The following is a 16479-nucleotide window of genomic DNA, read 5'->3' as shown; positions in this document are numbered from 1 at the left end:
AAAATATCAGTAATGTCTGCATGAAACATTACAGAAACCTATGTCTTTCTCACAGTTCCTGCTGGTGAGAAATCTAAGTCCTGTTAACAATAACCACTGGGCAGGTTTTGTGACTATCTGTTGCCCACCCTCCCAGCTACACTGATTTTCTCATTTTTCCAAATACAACAATCTATTTTCCATTTTATACTCCATACTTTTTTATATTCCATTTTGCCTTCTGAAGTATTCTTTCTCCTCTTCTTTTCAATGACAATTCTGAAATCCTCCATGAAGCTTTCTTTAACCATTCAGACAAGTTTTATAACACTTAATAGAGATATTACTACTTTTGCTCTTATTAGTAGATTGTATTTGCATGTACAATTCCTAAAATTATTTTTTAAATCAAATGTAACTGCTTGAGACCCAAGAATATGTCTTTGTCCTCTGCAGTATCTATGGTACTAACTTTTATTATAGGATAATGAAAGCCTTATCTCACTAAAATCCATCCTCCTTTTAAATTATTAGAGTCAATCAATCTACAATGATGAGTAATATGTTCATATGGATGATCTATGATCTCACCTCTACCTCTTTCTTCAACTTAATCCTCAACCTACAATTTTTTTTTCACTTTTTAAAATGTCTTATTAGAGTTGTCCCATTTCCCACCATTGCTTTCTCCTGCCACGCTCACTTCCCCACTCTTCCACAGTCTTTCCCGACCCTGTTGTCCATGTCCATGGGTCATTTATACTAGTTCCTTGACTAGACCCTTCCCTTTCTTTCTCCCCTTCTTCTCCTTTCCTTTCCCCTCTGGTCACAGTCTGTCCCTTGTTTTCATGCCTCTGGTTCTATTTTTCTCCTTTGTTTTGTTCTTTAGGTTTGTGAATTAGGTAAGATCATATGGTATTTGTCTTTCACCACATGGCTTATTTAACTAAGCATAGTACTTTCGAAATCCATCCATGTTGTCACAAAAAGTAGGAGTTCCTTCTTTATTTCTGCTGCACAGTATTCCATTGTGTAAATGTACCACCATTTTTTGATCCACTCACTTACTGATGGGCAGTTAGGCTGTTTCCAGCATATGACTATTGTAAATAGCACTGCTATGAACATAGAGGTACATAGGTTTTTCTGAATTGGTGTCTCAGCATTCTTTGGGTATAATCCCAGCAGCGAAATCACTGGTTCAAAAGGCAGCTCCATTTTTAGTTTTTTGAAAAAAAATTATATTGTTTCTCACAGTGGCTGAACTAGTCTGCATTCCCTCCAATAGTGCACTAGGGTTCCCCTTTCTCTACATTCTTGCCATCACTTGTTGTTTATTGATTTGTTAATGATGGTCATTCTGACTGGTGTGAGGTTGTATCTTGTTGTGGTTTTAATTGGCATCTCTGTGATGGCTAGTGATATTGAGCATTCTTTCATATTCCTATGGACCCTCTGTATGTCCTCCTTGGAGAAGTATCTGTTTAGGTTTGTTGCCCATTTTTTAATTGGATTGTCTGTTTTCTTGGTGTTTTTGTGCTCTTGTGGTCAGAAATTGTTTTTGTGTGTATGCATGTGTGTGTGTGTGTAGGTCTTACATCTCATCGTTATTTTATTCTCTTCCCATTATTTCATCAATTATTTATCATCTTTTAAGATTCAAATCACATATCACTTTCTCCTGGTATCCCTAGCCCCCAAAGACACACATGCCTGCCCACAGTAACATCTAGCCTTTTATAGTGCCTAAGGTATCAATGTCACTGTGGGCTTAATATTACATAGTATTCAAAAGTACCATCAATGTCTACTTTTCCCTTGGTGGGCTATAAACTCTTCAAGAAAAAGGTGTGTGGCCCTGGCCAGTGTGGCTCAGTTGGTTGGAACATCATCCCATAACTGAAAAGTTGTCAGTTAAATTCCTCCCTGCCCAACCTAGGTGCTTGCGATCCAGGTGCATTTGGGAGGCAACCAATCAATGCTTCTCTTTTGCATTAATGTTTCTCTGTCTCTAAAATCAGTGAAAAAAATCCTCAGGTGAGGATTAAAAGAAAAAAAGAAGAAGAAAAGGGCTGTGTGTTATCTGTCCTTGAAATTTTTGCATATGGCCCAGAACTGTCACACAGTAAACAGGTAACAAATATGACCAGAATTGAGACTACAAGGATTGAGTGAGTGCTTCTGAAGTAAATTGTGGCTTTCTGCCCATGGCTGAACTTTAGTGACATCATTAAGTAGGTTAACAACTATGTCCAATAAAAAAGGTGAATGTGTTTTTAAAATTCTAAAGCACTGTCAAGTGATGGTGAGTATTAATTATGAAAGAGAATTTAGAAGTGGGCATTATTTCTTAGTGGTTATGAATATACAAATTATGGGGACAATTACAGACTTCTATTTATTTTTTCTTAGCCAGACTGTTTCTTTGCCACAAATGGTCACAGCCTTGGATAAATGAAGACAGTTTTCAACTGTTGGCTTTCTGTTTCTATAAGCAAGGAGATGAATGCTGTCACCTCCTCTAGCCAGCTACATATGGAATGGTTCAGGCTCAATTCCCTGGCAGCCTGAACCATCATATCATGTGCTCCTGGGTGAAGCTCAGGAGGGTGGTTGAGTCTCTGAAGGAGAGATGGTGCTGGGGTGAAGGCCCTGACAGAGGCTCATGAAGCAGGGGGCAAAATAAGGGGCTCAATGAAAGATGGGTGTGTACACAGAGACTGTTTTTCTCTCAACGGGTGCCATTGCATTAAATATTCTCCCTGGAACATGTCAAGAGATACATTTCTTTTTATTAAATTTTTACTTGTTTTCCATTCCTATTTAATTATGCATAAAACTATGAATTGTTGCTCCTTTGTACTTCTACAACTTTATATAGTAAATTTAAAAAATAGAAGTGTAGTATTTCTAACATCTTTTACATCTATCCTGTATATGTAGAAAGATCTCAGATATTTCAAGAAACTACACTGAGAGTAAACCTGCAGTGGTTGGTATGTAGACCTTGAAAGCATTCCAAACACAGGTGGATACCCTCTGTTTAAGTGATTGCAGTAGTGAAAGCAGTTGTAAGAGCTCTTCTTTAGTATTATTTTCATGTTACTTCTTTTATTGTTTAAATATTATATTATATGCAATTGCATTTTTAAAATATGTAATGTAAGTAAATAGGTAGTGTAGGGGACTGCTTTGTGTGGTTTCAGGAACTGTAGTTCAGCCACAAGCCAGGATCTTAAAAGGCCTGTAAGACTCAACTGGAAAACTGGGAAAGCCAGAGGCAGGCATGACTCGAAGACCACTCAGAGGGTTCCTGTAGGAATTAGATTTAAAGAATGCATATTATGATTTGAAGCTTGCTCTTTTTATTTTAATCTCTTAGTTAACTATAAACAATGTGTAGCATCAAATGTCCCCCAAAATGTATGAAGCCTTGCAACTAGTGTCAGTATGGCACCAGGATGTCTAACAGATCCTGACCCAGAATAGTCACTGTGTTCCTTATATCGTTATCTGTAATCAGTAATTCTTAACTGTAACCCAAGCATTTGAAGCTGATTGGTAATTTATGAATCCTAGCCTTGTATTGCCCAAATATCCTCCTCAGTAAAGGGGACTAGGAGGGAACATTCAGGGCTATTCTCCTCTTGAAAGATTTGCCACCTCTCCTCTTCCCAGACAAAAGACAGTTTCTGGGTAATTTTGTTCTCTCTCATCCACAGTCCTGAAACCTCTGCTGGACAGAGAGTTTCCATCAAGCTGGGACATTGGGGACAGCTCACCTCAAAGAAACTTAATGTAATTTTTTAACCATCAGTTTCTACTCTGAAGTGAGTTTACTAAAAATATGGATTTTATTCATTCTAACAATTGAAATGCATGAATTAACCTCCCAGCTGGCACAAATGCAAAAAACAGCACTCTCCCTATCAATGTAAAATAAATTAAGATATAATTGTTTTTGGAAAAAAGTTGGGTGTTAAAATATTTTTTGACTTTTATTAGTTTAGAGCATACCTATTATCCATCTGTGGAAGACAGGCCATATTTTCCTGTTTTACACACTATTAAATGTACATCTTATGTTTTCTCACATTCCCTGCAAGGGAAAAAAACGACACATAAAAAGAGTATTTTAACTCTTCCTTAATCCTATCCCTTTTGTGGGGGAGTATAGTCTGATGGCTTTTGTATTTTTTCTACTTTTATTCCAGTTTAATTAAGATAAGATTGACTATAACATTATATAAATTTCAAGTGAACAATATAATGATTTGATATATATATAAGGCAGAATGATTACCACAATAATCTTAGTTGACATCCATCACCTCACAATTATAACATTTTTCCCTTGTGATGAAAACTTTTAAGATGTATTCTTAGCAACTTTAAATATGTAAAATTATAATCACTATGCTGTATGTTATATTCCCAGACTTATTTATCTTATAACTGAAAGTTTCTACCATTTGACCACCTTCATCCAATTTTCCAATATCCTAACCACTTACCTATGGCAACCACTAATTTGATCTTTCCTTTTATGAGTTTCTTTATTCTTTCTTATTTCACTTAGAAGTCATATCATGCAATATTTATTTTTCTCTGTCTGACTTATTTCATTTAGCATAAAGCCTTACTATTTTCTTGATGACTTTATGTTTTGCCCTAATTTAACAACAACAAAATATTTATTGAAAATCATTGTAAATATTAAGACTAAATTTACAACCTGTCTCACATTTACAAAATGTCTCACAGAGTCATTTAAATAATCTACCTACTGTTTACATATATTCAAATATCACTTTTGACTCCCAGTTGATTTTAAGTTTTGTTACTGAATTTGCTGGTTACTTTGGCCACATAATTGTTGGTAGATAAATTTTTTTCCAGGTTTTACAGATTATTTTTATTTCCTGGTTTCTTGGACCCATGTGATGATTTCACTATTCCTCAGACACTAATATTTATTTATATATTAGTCATAGTGATTGAACAACCATATACCTTCTATTAGTGGTGAAATTATCATCATGCTACAGGGTAAACCTTATCTTCAACTATGCTGTGATCATATGTGGGACAGCAGGAATGACTGGTCCTTAACTCTGTCCACAAGAAAATAGGTGAACATTAATTATGAAAAATCAAACTATATTGCTATCATGACTAAAATATTTTACTGTGTGGGGATGTGCATACTTTATTTCTTACTCCTGGTATCCCATCTGCTTCTCTTTTTTCTTTTATGAAGCATATGTCAATATTTAGAGCCAATTCTGTTCTTCAATGATGTGAGAAAAATATCAAACTCATGTCACTGAACACATCAGAGAACTGGGACTATAAAAAGTGATTATGAATTGGGGACTATGCCTTACATTAAGTGAGTCAGGGAAGATCCAAAACTTTGCCAAATTCCTATAGACACTGAAAAGGTAGCTTAGTTATAAAGGGAAAGAACTCTAAGATGACAAAATATCAGTTAAACCAAAATGAAAATAGCTATGGAATATATTAGCTAAATAAATCCAGAAATATTTTAAGAGTTTTATTTCAAAATTAGGTTTTCAATATATAAACTTGCTTTTTTAAGGTCTTCCATTAATAATATAAAATTTTATCTTATTTTACTAAAAATATGATATATTTTAATAAGCTAGTATATTTTTGAATTGATAACAGGTAAATTAAAATGCATTAGGACTTAACAGTCTTAATTTTAAGGCATTGTTAATATTAACGTCTTTATTTTTTTACTTCACATAAGAAGGTTCAAGTTTGTCAATAAAATTATACAAAATTCTGCATATTTCTTATAAAAGTCACTTAATCTAAACAATAAAATAAAGTTATATGATGCATTTATTAGTACTTAAAATATTCTGGTGTACAACTATTTAAGAACAATAGAACTAGTGAATATTTCAAATAGCCTTCATTAAAACTCTTTGGCTGCTAACTCCTATTGTGTCTTCTCCCATTTTTAAAATGTATATGAATGGTTCACATAAACTAAAAATTTGTATTGAAAACATTCTTAGAGTCATTATACTATAGTATATCGTATGATCCTTCTGATTAAAAGTATTGAAAAAGTCCAGAAAAAAAAAAAAAAAACTTCAGCTACAAGGTTAAGGCAGTGGAGTTAAAACAAACATGCAAACAAAAAGGAAAACACCTATATACCAGCTCTAGGTTGTAAAAAACAAAAGAACACCTTTATGCAAGGAGCTCAGTCATCTCATTCAACAGAAGACCAGAGTTAGATATAACCAATCTGTGTTATACTGTGTCATAAGGGAACAATGCTTTGTTAGGAAATACACGGTCTGTCCATAAAGTATCCAGCCATGTAATAAAAAAATAGATATTAAATGAAGATACCAGAAACAAGAAATATTGTACATAGAACAATGACACTTAAGTTCCCTCCAAAGTAGGCACCTTCGGACCTCACACAGTTCTCTCAACCACCCTCAGCTGCTACCTCATATTTTCTTGAATTTCAATGACTTTCTGAAATCTCTTCCCTTTCAAAAGTGATTTTATTTTAGGGAAAGCCAGAAATTGCAGGGCACAAAATGTGGGCCATAGGGGGAATGGGTCACCTGGGTAATTGGATGTTTTGCCAAAAATCTTTGCACAGAATATGATGATTGAGCAGGTGTGTTGTCATTGATGAAGATACCAATCACCAGTTGCCCATAGCAGAGGCTGTTTCCATCATTTCACAGTTCTCAACCAATGAATAGCATTGAAGTAGGAATCCTTATTAATTTTTTGGCCTGGAGGAGCATACTTGTGATGGACAACACCCTCCAATAAAAAAAAAAAGTTAACATGGTCTTGATCTTGCTGTGGCTTTGCCATGCCTTCTCTGGGCATGGAGAACCAGGTGGCTTCCATTGCAATGACTGGGCCTTTGTTTCTGGATCATAATCATATGTGTATACCCATGATTCATGTCTCTGGTTATGACCTTCTTGAGGAAATCTGGTTTATTGGTAGAGGTTTGAATCAAGTCATTAGCAACTGCAACATGAAGCAGTGGAATGAATTTTGCCACAATACATTTCATGCCAAGATCCTGCATCGAAATCTCAGACACAGTACGTAGTAGTGACTTTAAGTTTTAAATAAAACATATAATCAACTTGAAAAACAGATGGGTTTTATATAAACAATCCATTTGTCAGGAAGTAATACTTTTTTTCATTGTGACAGAATAACTATACAAAATAATAATATAGACAATGGGGTTGATTTAATATCTATAATATGTCAAATTTGTATGCAATATTCTGATAATATTTATTTGTCTACACATCCTTACAAAATTGTTTATCTTTGAGGCCATGAGAATAACTTCATTTCAGTTTCTCATAATTTACATTATTTGCTCACAATGAAAAAATGTATTTTTAAAAAGATGATAACTAGATTACTTAACATTAAAAAAATCTTACCAACATGATTCTGGGTGAAATATGATAGCAAAACTGAAATATTAGAAAAGAAAAAAAATGCTGTAGACTGTAGTATGTATATAAAATATAGTTAAAGACTTATTTTGGAAACAATGCTTAAATAATTGAGTCATTTTAAAACATAGTAAAAATAATTGAGTTAAGTATTTCATTCAAAAAGATCTACAAAATAAAACTAGGGACACAGATGAAAAGAAATAATATTGCTGAAAACAAAAGCAATAGTAGGAAAAGTACTGCTGACAAAATGACACAAGAAAATATTAAAGGTTAAACTGTAGTAAAATTGAGCCAGTGTAGCCTTAATAAAGGTAATGAAGAGAAAAGAATACACACTTGCTTATCTAGACACTGTGGTGATTACTCTCCTTCCAGATACAGCAAGAACTGCATTTTATCACCCCTTGAACCAGAACTTGGCCATGTACCTTGTTTTGGGCAATGAATTGTACAGTGCAGGCAGCAAACAGGATTTCCAGTGCCATCATGATGGTATACTTCCATTTATTTGAATTACTAAGTTGGCACAGGACTGAGCATTGCTCTGGATAATGACCTAGACTTGCAGCAGATTTGCAAAACTGAAATTAAACCTAAGTCACTGAGTTTGTGGAATTTTTTTTTTTAGCCTAATATTGACTCTAGTACATATATACCAACTTCTGAATCAATCCTTTGTTTCCCTTAGATTTTCTTCATTTAATAATTCTTTTAACTCTATGGGCTCTATTTTTTCTAAAAATTTCCCACCCAACTTTCTGCTTAGTAATTTTCTCTTTAGCTAGAATCAGTCTGTTATTTATTTCATATACTTTTTCTTTCATATTAAATATAAATAATATTTAATTTTTGAACAAATGCCTATCTTTTTCATAGTAATAAGTATGCTCATTTTAGAACATGTTGTAACCATTCTATTCACTTTGTTTTCTCTGATAGAAATTACATCATTTGTCTAATGTTCCTTTTTAAAAGTGTTGCCTTTCCTAAAATTTTCTGTGATCATCAGTAGTGTATCATTTTAAACTAGCATTTCCTGAATATGCTTGCGGAAGACCACTTGGAGGTCATGATATAATGTTCTGTCATGTATTCTATTCTGATTCGTTTGCCGTAAGAATGGAGGATGGAGTAAGGCTTCAGGCTCTCAGAGTAATGCTCTGGGTGTGGGTTCTTCCTAAGTATCATAAGCTTCCCAAGCCACTCACTGTCTCTTCTCCCACAGAATCACCTAGATCCACTGCCTCATCAGTACTACTGGGTCCATAATGTGGGTCCATGCACACACACACACAAGACTCTACCCACAGAGTTTCTCCTGCTACAGAACTTAATATCATGTTCATCTTAATTGTCCCTGAGTTTCCAATTGTTTCCAGATTTCACTAGCATTAGACAAGGACCCTTGTTTTGCAACATTACTTTGCTATGAATATACAACCAATCAATGGTATGACTTGGATGTTGAGGGGTACAATAAGACATCAAATGGGTGAATTCTACTACTGGCTTCTTCAGATCTCAGTAGACTAACTCGCTCCTGCCTCACAGATGAAATTTCAAGGAGGTTCAAAAGCATTTTTGTTTGTTTGTTTATTTTACTCAATAAAAAAAAATTTTATTCCCAGGTATTAAAAAATCTAAACTAAACTAATATTGGTATGGCTGTTATCCAAATTCTATTTCAATTAAATTTTGTGTCATATTATAACATAGGCTGTTCTGGAACCTAAAAAGAATAGATTTAGAAGGAGGGAAAAAGTAAGGACATGGTGGATAAGATCTTATACGATGATTCCTTTGTGATTTAGCAAGGCAACCTGCTGGATGTTGTACAACTCCAAAAATGACCCTTCCTTTCCTACATGGCATTTGCAGCTTCTTTTTATTTTTTATTTTGATTTTTACTTCGTATTGTTCTATTACAGCTCTTTCATTTTCCCCTGTTGCTCTTTCTTCCCCACCCCCCACCCCAGTCAATTCCTGCCCTATTGTTCATATCATGGGTCATTTATATTAGTTCCTTGACTAGCCTCTTCCCCTTCTTTCCCCCCTTCTTGTCTTCCCCGACCCCTCAGGTTACTGTCAGTCTGACCTTTGTTTCCATGCCTCTGGTTCTATTTTGCTCATTTGTTTATTATGTTTATTAGGTTCCTGTGCTAAATGAGATCATATGGTATTTGTCTTTTGCTGCCTGGCTTAGTTCACTAAGCATAAAGCTCTTCAGTTCTATCCATGCTGTTGCAAAAGGTAGGAGTTCTTTCTTTCTTTCTGCTGTGTAGTATTCCATTGTGTAAAAGTACCACTGTTTTTTGATACACTATCCACTGATGGGCACTGAAACATTTTCCAGTACTTGGCTATGGTAAATTGAGCTGCTATGAACATAGGGGTGCATAGGTTCTTTTGAATTGGTGTTTAAGGATTCTTCTGGTATAATCCCAGCAGTGGAAATGCTGGATCAAAAAGCAGTTTCATTTTTAGCCTTTTGAGAAAATTCTATGCAGTTTTCCACAGTGACTACACCAGTCAGCATTCCCACCAGCAATGCACTACTAGGTTTCCCTTTTCTCCACATCCTCGCCAGCACTTTTTGCTTCTTGATTTGGTGATGAAGGGCATTCTGACCAGTGTGAGGTGGTATCTCATTGTAGCTTTAATTTGCTTCTCTCTGATAACTAGTGATGTTGAGCATCCTTTCATATGCCTATGGTCCCTCTGTATGTCCTCCTTGGAGAATTGTCTGTTCAGGTTCTTGCCCATTTTTTAAATGAATTGTCTATCTTCCTGGCACCATGTCATACAAGTTCTTTATATGTTTTGAAGACAAAACCCTTGCCTGAGGTGTAATTGGCAAAAATGTTTTCTCCTACTGTTGGTTCCCATTTCATCTTGCTGATGTTTTCCTTCACTGAGAAGAAAAATTTTAGTTTGTTTTAGTCCCATTTGTTTATCCTTTCCTTTATTTCTCTTGCCCTAGGAGATATATTGGTGAAAATATTTCTGTGTGAAATATCTGAAATTTTACTATGTTTTCCTCTAGGACTTTTGTGGTGTCATAGCTTACCTTTAAGTATTTTATTTATCATTAGTTGAATATGATGTATGGTTTAAGTTGGTGGTCAAGTTACATTTTTTGAAGGTCCCTGTTCAGTTATCTGAACACCATTTGTTGAAAAGGCTCTTCTCACTCCATTTTATGTCCCTCCTTCATTATCAAATATTAATTGACCATAGAGACCTGGGCTTATTTCTGGGCTCTCTGTTCTGTTCCATTGATCTATATGTCTGTTCTTATGCCAGTAACAGACTGTTTTGATTACAGTGGCCTTGTATTATCATTCTATATCAAGTATTGTGATTCCTCCTACTTTGTTCTTCTTTCTCAAGATTGCTGAGATTGTTTGGGGTAGTTTCTGGGTCCATATAAATTTTTAAAGTATTTGTTCTAGGTCTGTGAAATAGGTCACTGGTATTTTAATAGGGATTGCATTGAATCTATAAATTGCTTTGGATAGACAGCAGATTGACAGCTAGAGTGGGCAGGGGGAGGGCTGGGCTCCACCCCTTCCCCCCTCAGTACTTCAAGGGCAAAGGATTGAGTGTGGGACCCAGGAACACCGAGGTGGAACGGGGTGGCCCAGGTCCTGGCTCTTTCCCAAGAGGCCCTGACTGTGGCCTCTTTGCCTTGACAGCAAGGGTAGGAAGAGGGGGTCAGAGGCTGGGCAGGCCACAGCCCTCTGAGTTTCTCTTCTCTTTGCTTTTCCCTATGCCTGTCTTTCTCGTGGAATGCCTTTTAATCAAAGGATCATTCATCTGCTTTTATAGCAGGTGGAGTCTCCCCATCCCCAAGAGCAGAGCAAGAAAGCACCCTATAAGGAGTGAGCCTTTCTCGTCAGACACTGCTGGACATTTTGCATATGTCCTCTCAGATGCCCTAATGTGACTGCAAGTCTTCAAGGTTTTCCTCTAGTGGGTTCTGGTGGCCATGGGTTGGGAGAGGTCCTGGGAATTGAGAAAGCAAAGCAGTGCAAGAGAAACTGTGTCACTTCATCACTCATCCACCCACCTAGCTGTTGTCTTAGTAAATATTTATTGAGCAACTGTTGTGCTCCAGGCCCTGAGCAAGGTGCTGAGAACAAAATAGCGAAAAAGGTGGACATGGTCCCTGCCTTCACGCAGCGCACAGTACAATGGGCAATGGGTGTTCATCACACAGGAACTGTACAAACTCTGCACCCCACAGCAGAGCCCTGGCTGGGTGTGGAAACACTGCCACGGGCACAGCAGCCAGCTCCAGGGCACCGCTTACCAGATGAGGACGATGAGGTAGGAGGCAGCAGCCCTGGTGTTCCATGGCCTGGGACAGGTAGGTTGGGAATTGGTGAGGGCAAGAAGCTTGCTCATGGGACTTCCTGGATGGCAGATCAGGAGGTCCCTGGAAGAAGCCATTTCTGATCCTGCTTCACTGGTGGTCTCAGGACAGGGACAGCCAGTTAGCAACAACCAGGGACATTGAGGACTGGCTGCCTTAAGGGGATTTCCAGTGTGCTTACCTATCTGGGATCCCTTTCCACTCCATCCCTGCACCGGGAATGCACATGGCCTAGCCCCAGGACCCAGGATGTGTCTGTCGCAGCAGCTCCCACCCAGGCAGGGCCATGGTGGACCTTGCCCATGTGATCTCCTATCCTCAAACCCCCCAGGGTTGGGTTCATATGATCTGCTGTTACAGGGGAGAAGCCTCTCTCACAGGGAGGGTGGTTGCCTGGGTGGCAAGGCTGGCCTTTGAATCCAGGTCTTCTGACTATATTGTCTTAGGTTATCCATTCCATCCATTTCCCGACCAACCCTGAGCAAAGTTGGAGACTAGTGTGGTCAGAAGACTTTTAAAAAGGGTGACAGAGAAAGAAAATTCTTGAGGTGCCTCTGGATAGCCTGACAGCCCTTTTGGTTGCTAGAGCAAATCAGTATGTGGGGGGTGGGCAGAACATTGGGCACAGTTCTTAGTGAGGCTTCAGTAGCAGGAGGCCAGAGTGTGGGTGTCCTGTGCCTGAAAGTTTTCTTCTGCCAACCAGATGCCCCTAGCTCTGGTTCTGGGGTGGGGGTGGGGCTCCAGAGAAATAGGAAGCTGGTGGGGAGAGAGCAGACCATCTTTAGAGGGAGAGATCCTCCCTGGTGTTTTGGGGTTCTGGGGGTCAAGAAGAAGGGAGTGTCTGGTAAGAACATCTTCCCACTCGCTCTCCCATCCCAGCTCTGCTACTTGGCAAATAAAGCTGGGTGGAAGCTGCTGGGCAGAACACAGCCTGGAGGGTATCTGGAGAGACCATTTACTGCTGGGTGGAGCCTGGGCAGCTCCAAGTCCATTGGAAGAGAAGGAAGAAATTGCCTGGAGCAGACAAGTTCCACCCTCTAGTGCTGCTCTGCGATCCAGAGCCTGGAAAGCCAACTGACCCCGGCCCGGCTCCCCTTCCAAACTTAGGTTCCCACCCTCCTCTTTGCATCCCTGGGCCCCATCCTACAGCTGTACAGGGGTTGGCAAAAGTAGGCTTACAGTTGTGAGCAAGCAAAACACATAGCCTTGTATTATTATTTATTAATGACTATTATTTTTCCATCTACCCTGGCTGGTTTGGCTCAGTGGATTGAGCGTCGGCCTGCGAGCTAAGTGTCGCTGGTTCGATCTTCCAGTCAGGGCACATCAGAGAAGGAAAACTCTGATTCCAAAAAACCTCCGCTGCCTTGCGGCATACCTCTTCAGGGGAAAGGCTAAGGGAGTAAACCCAGACAGAAAATCCGGAGCCGGAGTCCCTAAGGCGGTTTGACGTTGTAGTCAACACCGGCAACTCCTGCGGCGCACCTGAAGCCAAGCTGTATTGACTCTGTCTTTCCCCTTGGATCCTTCAGCTGCGAAGAGAGGGGGGGTCTGCTGCATGGGCAACAGCAGACCCTCCATATCACCCTGCCCAGGCTCTGTAGCTTCAGCTTCACTGGAGAGGACACTCCAGCATCATCGCAAGATGTTGATTCAACACGGGAGGAGACAGATACCGTGTCACTCCCGAGTTGGACTGCACAGCCATTCTCGGCGGTGCAGATAGACTCTTAAGAAGCTACACCATCGTCTCTCGAGACGGACGGCTGCCGACGAATTCTTCCAATCCATGAACATGGTATATGCTTGCATTTATTTGTATCTTCCTTAATTTCTTTCTTCAGTGTTCTGCAGTTTTTTGAGTACAGATCTTTAACCTCCTTGGTTAAATTTATTTGTATGTACTTTACTTTTCTTTTTACTACAGTAAATGGGATGTTTTTCTATATCTATCTCTGATATTTCATTGCTGGTGTACAAAAATCCCTTCAATTACTGGATATTGATATTATATATTGCTATTTTGCCACATTCACTTTTTAAGTTTAGTAGTGTTTTGATGGAGTCTATAGAGTTTTCTATATACACTATCATGTCATATGCAAATAATGACTATTTTACCACCTCCTTTCCAATTTAGATGCATTTTATTTCTTTTTCTTGTCTGATTGCTGTGGCTAGAACTTCCAATACTATGTTGAATAGAAGTAGAGGGAGTGGACATCTTGTCTTGTTCCTGATTTTAGGGTGATGGTTCTAGTATTTGTCCATTGAATATGATGTTGGCTGCAGGTTTATCATACATAGCCTTTATTATGTTGAGGTATGCTCCATCTATTCCCAGTTTGCTGAGTGTTTTTTATCATAAATTGGTGCTGTACTTTATCAGATGCTCTTTAAACATCTATTAATATAATTATGTATTTTTTCTTTCATTTTTTTAATGTAATGTATTATGTTTATTGATTTGCAAATATTAAACCATCCTTGCATTCCTGGGATGAATCCTTCTTGATCGTGGTATATGATCTTTTTATTATATTTCTGGATCTGGTTTACCAATATTTTGAAAATTCTAGCATCAATGTTCATAAGTGATATTGGCCTGTAGTTTTCTTTTTTTGTTGTGTCTTCACCTGGTTTGGGATTCGAAAAATATTGGCCTCATAGAACAAATATGGGAGTCTTCCCTCTTGGAATTTTTTGAATAGTTTGAGAAGGATAAGAGTTAATTTTTCCCTAAGTGTTTGGTAAAATTCACCTGAGAAACCATCCCGTCCAGTGCTTTTGTGTGCTTGAAGTTTTTTGATTACTGCTTAATTTCAGTAGTTGCTATTGGTTTATTCAGGTTTTCTGCTTCTTCTTGATTCAGATTTGGAAAATTATATGTTTCCAGAAATGTGTCCATTTCACTCAAGTTGTCAAATTTCTTGACATATAGTTGTTCATAGTAATTTCTTACAATCACTTGTATTTCTTTCATATCAGTTGTGATTTCTTCTCTTTCATTTCTGACTTTATTATTTGAGTCCTCTCTCCTTTCTTCTTGATTAGTCTGGTTAAAGGCTTGTCAATTTTTCTTCATAATTTCAAAGAAGCAGCTCCTGATTTATTGATCTTTTGAATTATTCTTTTAGTCTATATGTCATTTATTTCTGCTCTGATCTTGATTATTTTCTTCCTTCTACTTGCTCTGGGCATTGTTTGTTGTTTTTTCTCTAGTTCTTGTAGATGTAGGGTTAGATTATTTATTTGATATTTTCTATCTGTTTTAGGTAGGCCTGTGTTGCTCTGAACTTCCCTCTCAGAACTGCTTTTGTTGCGTCTTATAGATTTTGGGCTGTTGTGTGTTCATTTTCATATGTTTCCAGAAACTTTTTGATTTCTTCCTTGATCTCATTGTTAACCCATTTATTGTTTTTTAACATGTTATTTAATCTCCATGAATTTGAGTGTTCTGAGTTTTTTCCTTGAGGTTGGTTTCTAGTCTCAGGACATTGTGATCTGAGAAGCTTGATATAATTTCAATTTTCTTGAATTTGTTGAGACTTGTTTTGTGTCCTATCATGTGGTCTATCTTTGAAAATGTTCCATGTGCATTTGAAAAGAATGTATATTTTGCTTCTTTGAAGTGAAGAGTTCTGTATATGTCAATTAAGTCGATTTGATCTAGAATGTTGTTCAATGACAGAATTTCCTTGTTGTTTTTTGCTTGGATGCTCTGTCAATTTTTGACAAAGGGGTGTTAAAATCCCCTGCCCTGAGTGTGTTGCTGTTGATATCCTTCTTCAAGACCTCTAAGATTTTTCTTATATATTTGGGTGCTCCTATGTTGGGTGCATATATGTTTACAAGGGTTATATTATCTTGATGGATTATTCCCTTAAGTATTAAGAAATGTCTTATTTCTCTTTTTATGGCCTTTGCTGTTAAATCTATTGTGTCTGATATAAGTATTGCTACTGCATTTTTTTTTATGTCCATTTCCTTGAAATTTTTTTCTATCCCTTCACTTTCAGTCTGTGTAGATCTTTTGTTCTAAGGTGTAGACAGCATATATGTGGGTCATGCTTTCTAATCCATTCAGCTACCCTATGTCTTTTGATTAGTGTATTTAATCCATTTACATTTAAGATTATTATTGGTAGATACTCATTCATTGTCATTTTCCCCCTTTACCTGTGTTCTCTCTGTCTCTGTTTCTTCATCTTCTTAAAGCAGACCCTTTAGCATATCTTGCAATGCTGGTTAGGTGGAGATGTATTCTTTTAGCCTTCTTTTGTCTGGGAAACTCTTTATTTCACCTTCCACTTTGAATGAGAGCTTTGCTGGATAGTATAGTCTTGGTTGTAGGCCTTTGTTTCTCATTGCTTGGAATGTTTTTTTGCCATTTCCTCTGGCTTGTAGTGTTTCTATTAAGGAATCAGTTGGTAGCCATATTAGAGCTTCCTTCTAGTTATTAACTATTTATCTCTTGCTGCTTTTAGGGTTCTCTCTTTGTCTTTGAATTTTTTCTTTTTAATTATGATGTATCTTGGAGCAGGTATCTTTGGGTTCATCTTTATTGGGACTCTCTGTGCTTCCTGGGCTTGTGTGAATCTTTCTCTCATCAAGTTAAAGAAGTTTTCT

The sequence above is a fragment of the Furipterus horrens genome, unplaced genomic scaffold, assembly GCF_987537825.1.
Source record: "Furipterus horrens unplaced genomic scaffold, mFurHor1.1.pri manual_scaffold_7, whole genome shotgun sequence".
NCBI classification, from domain to species: Eukaryota; Metazoa; Chordata; class Mammalia; order Chiroptera; family Furipteridae; genus Furipterus; species Furipterus horrens.
Note: the sequence above shows the minus strand (reverse complement) of the source record.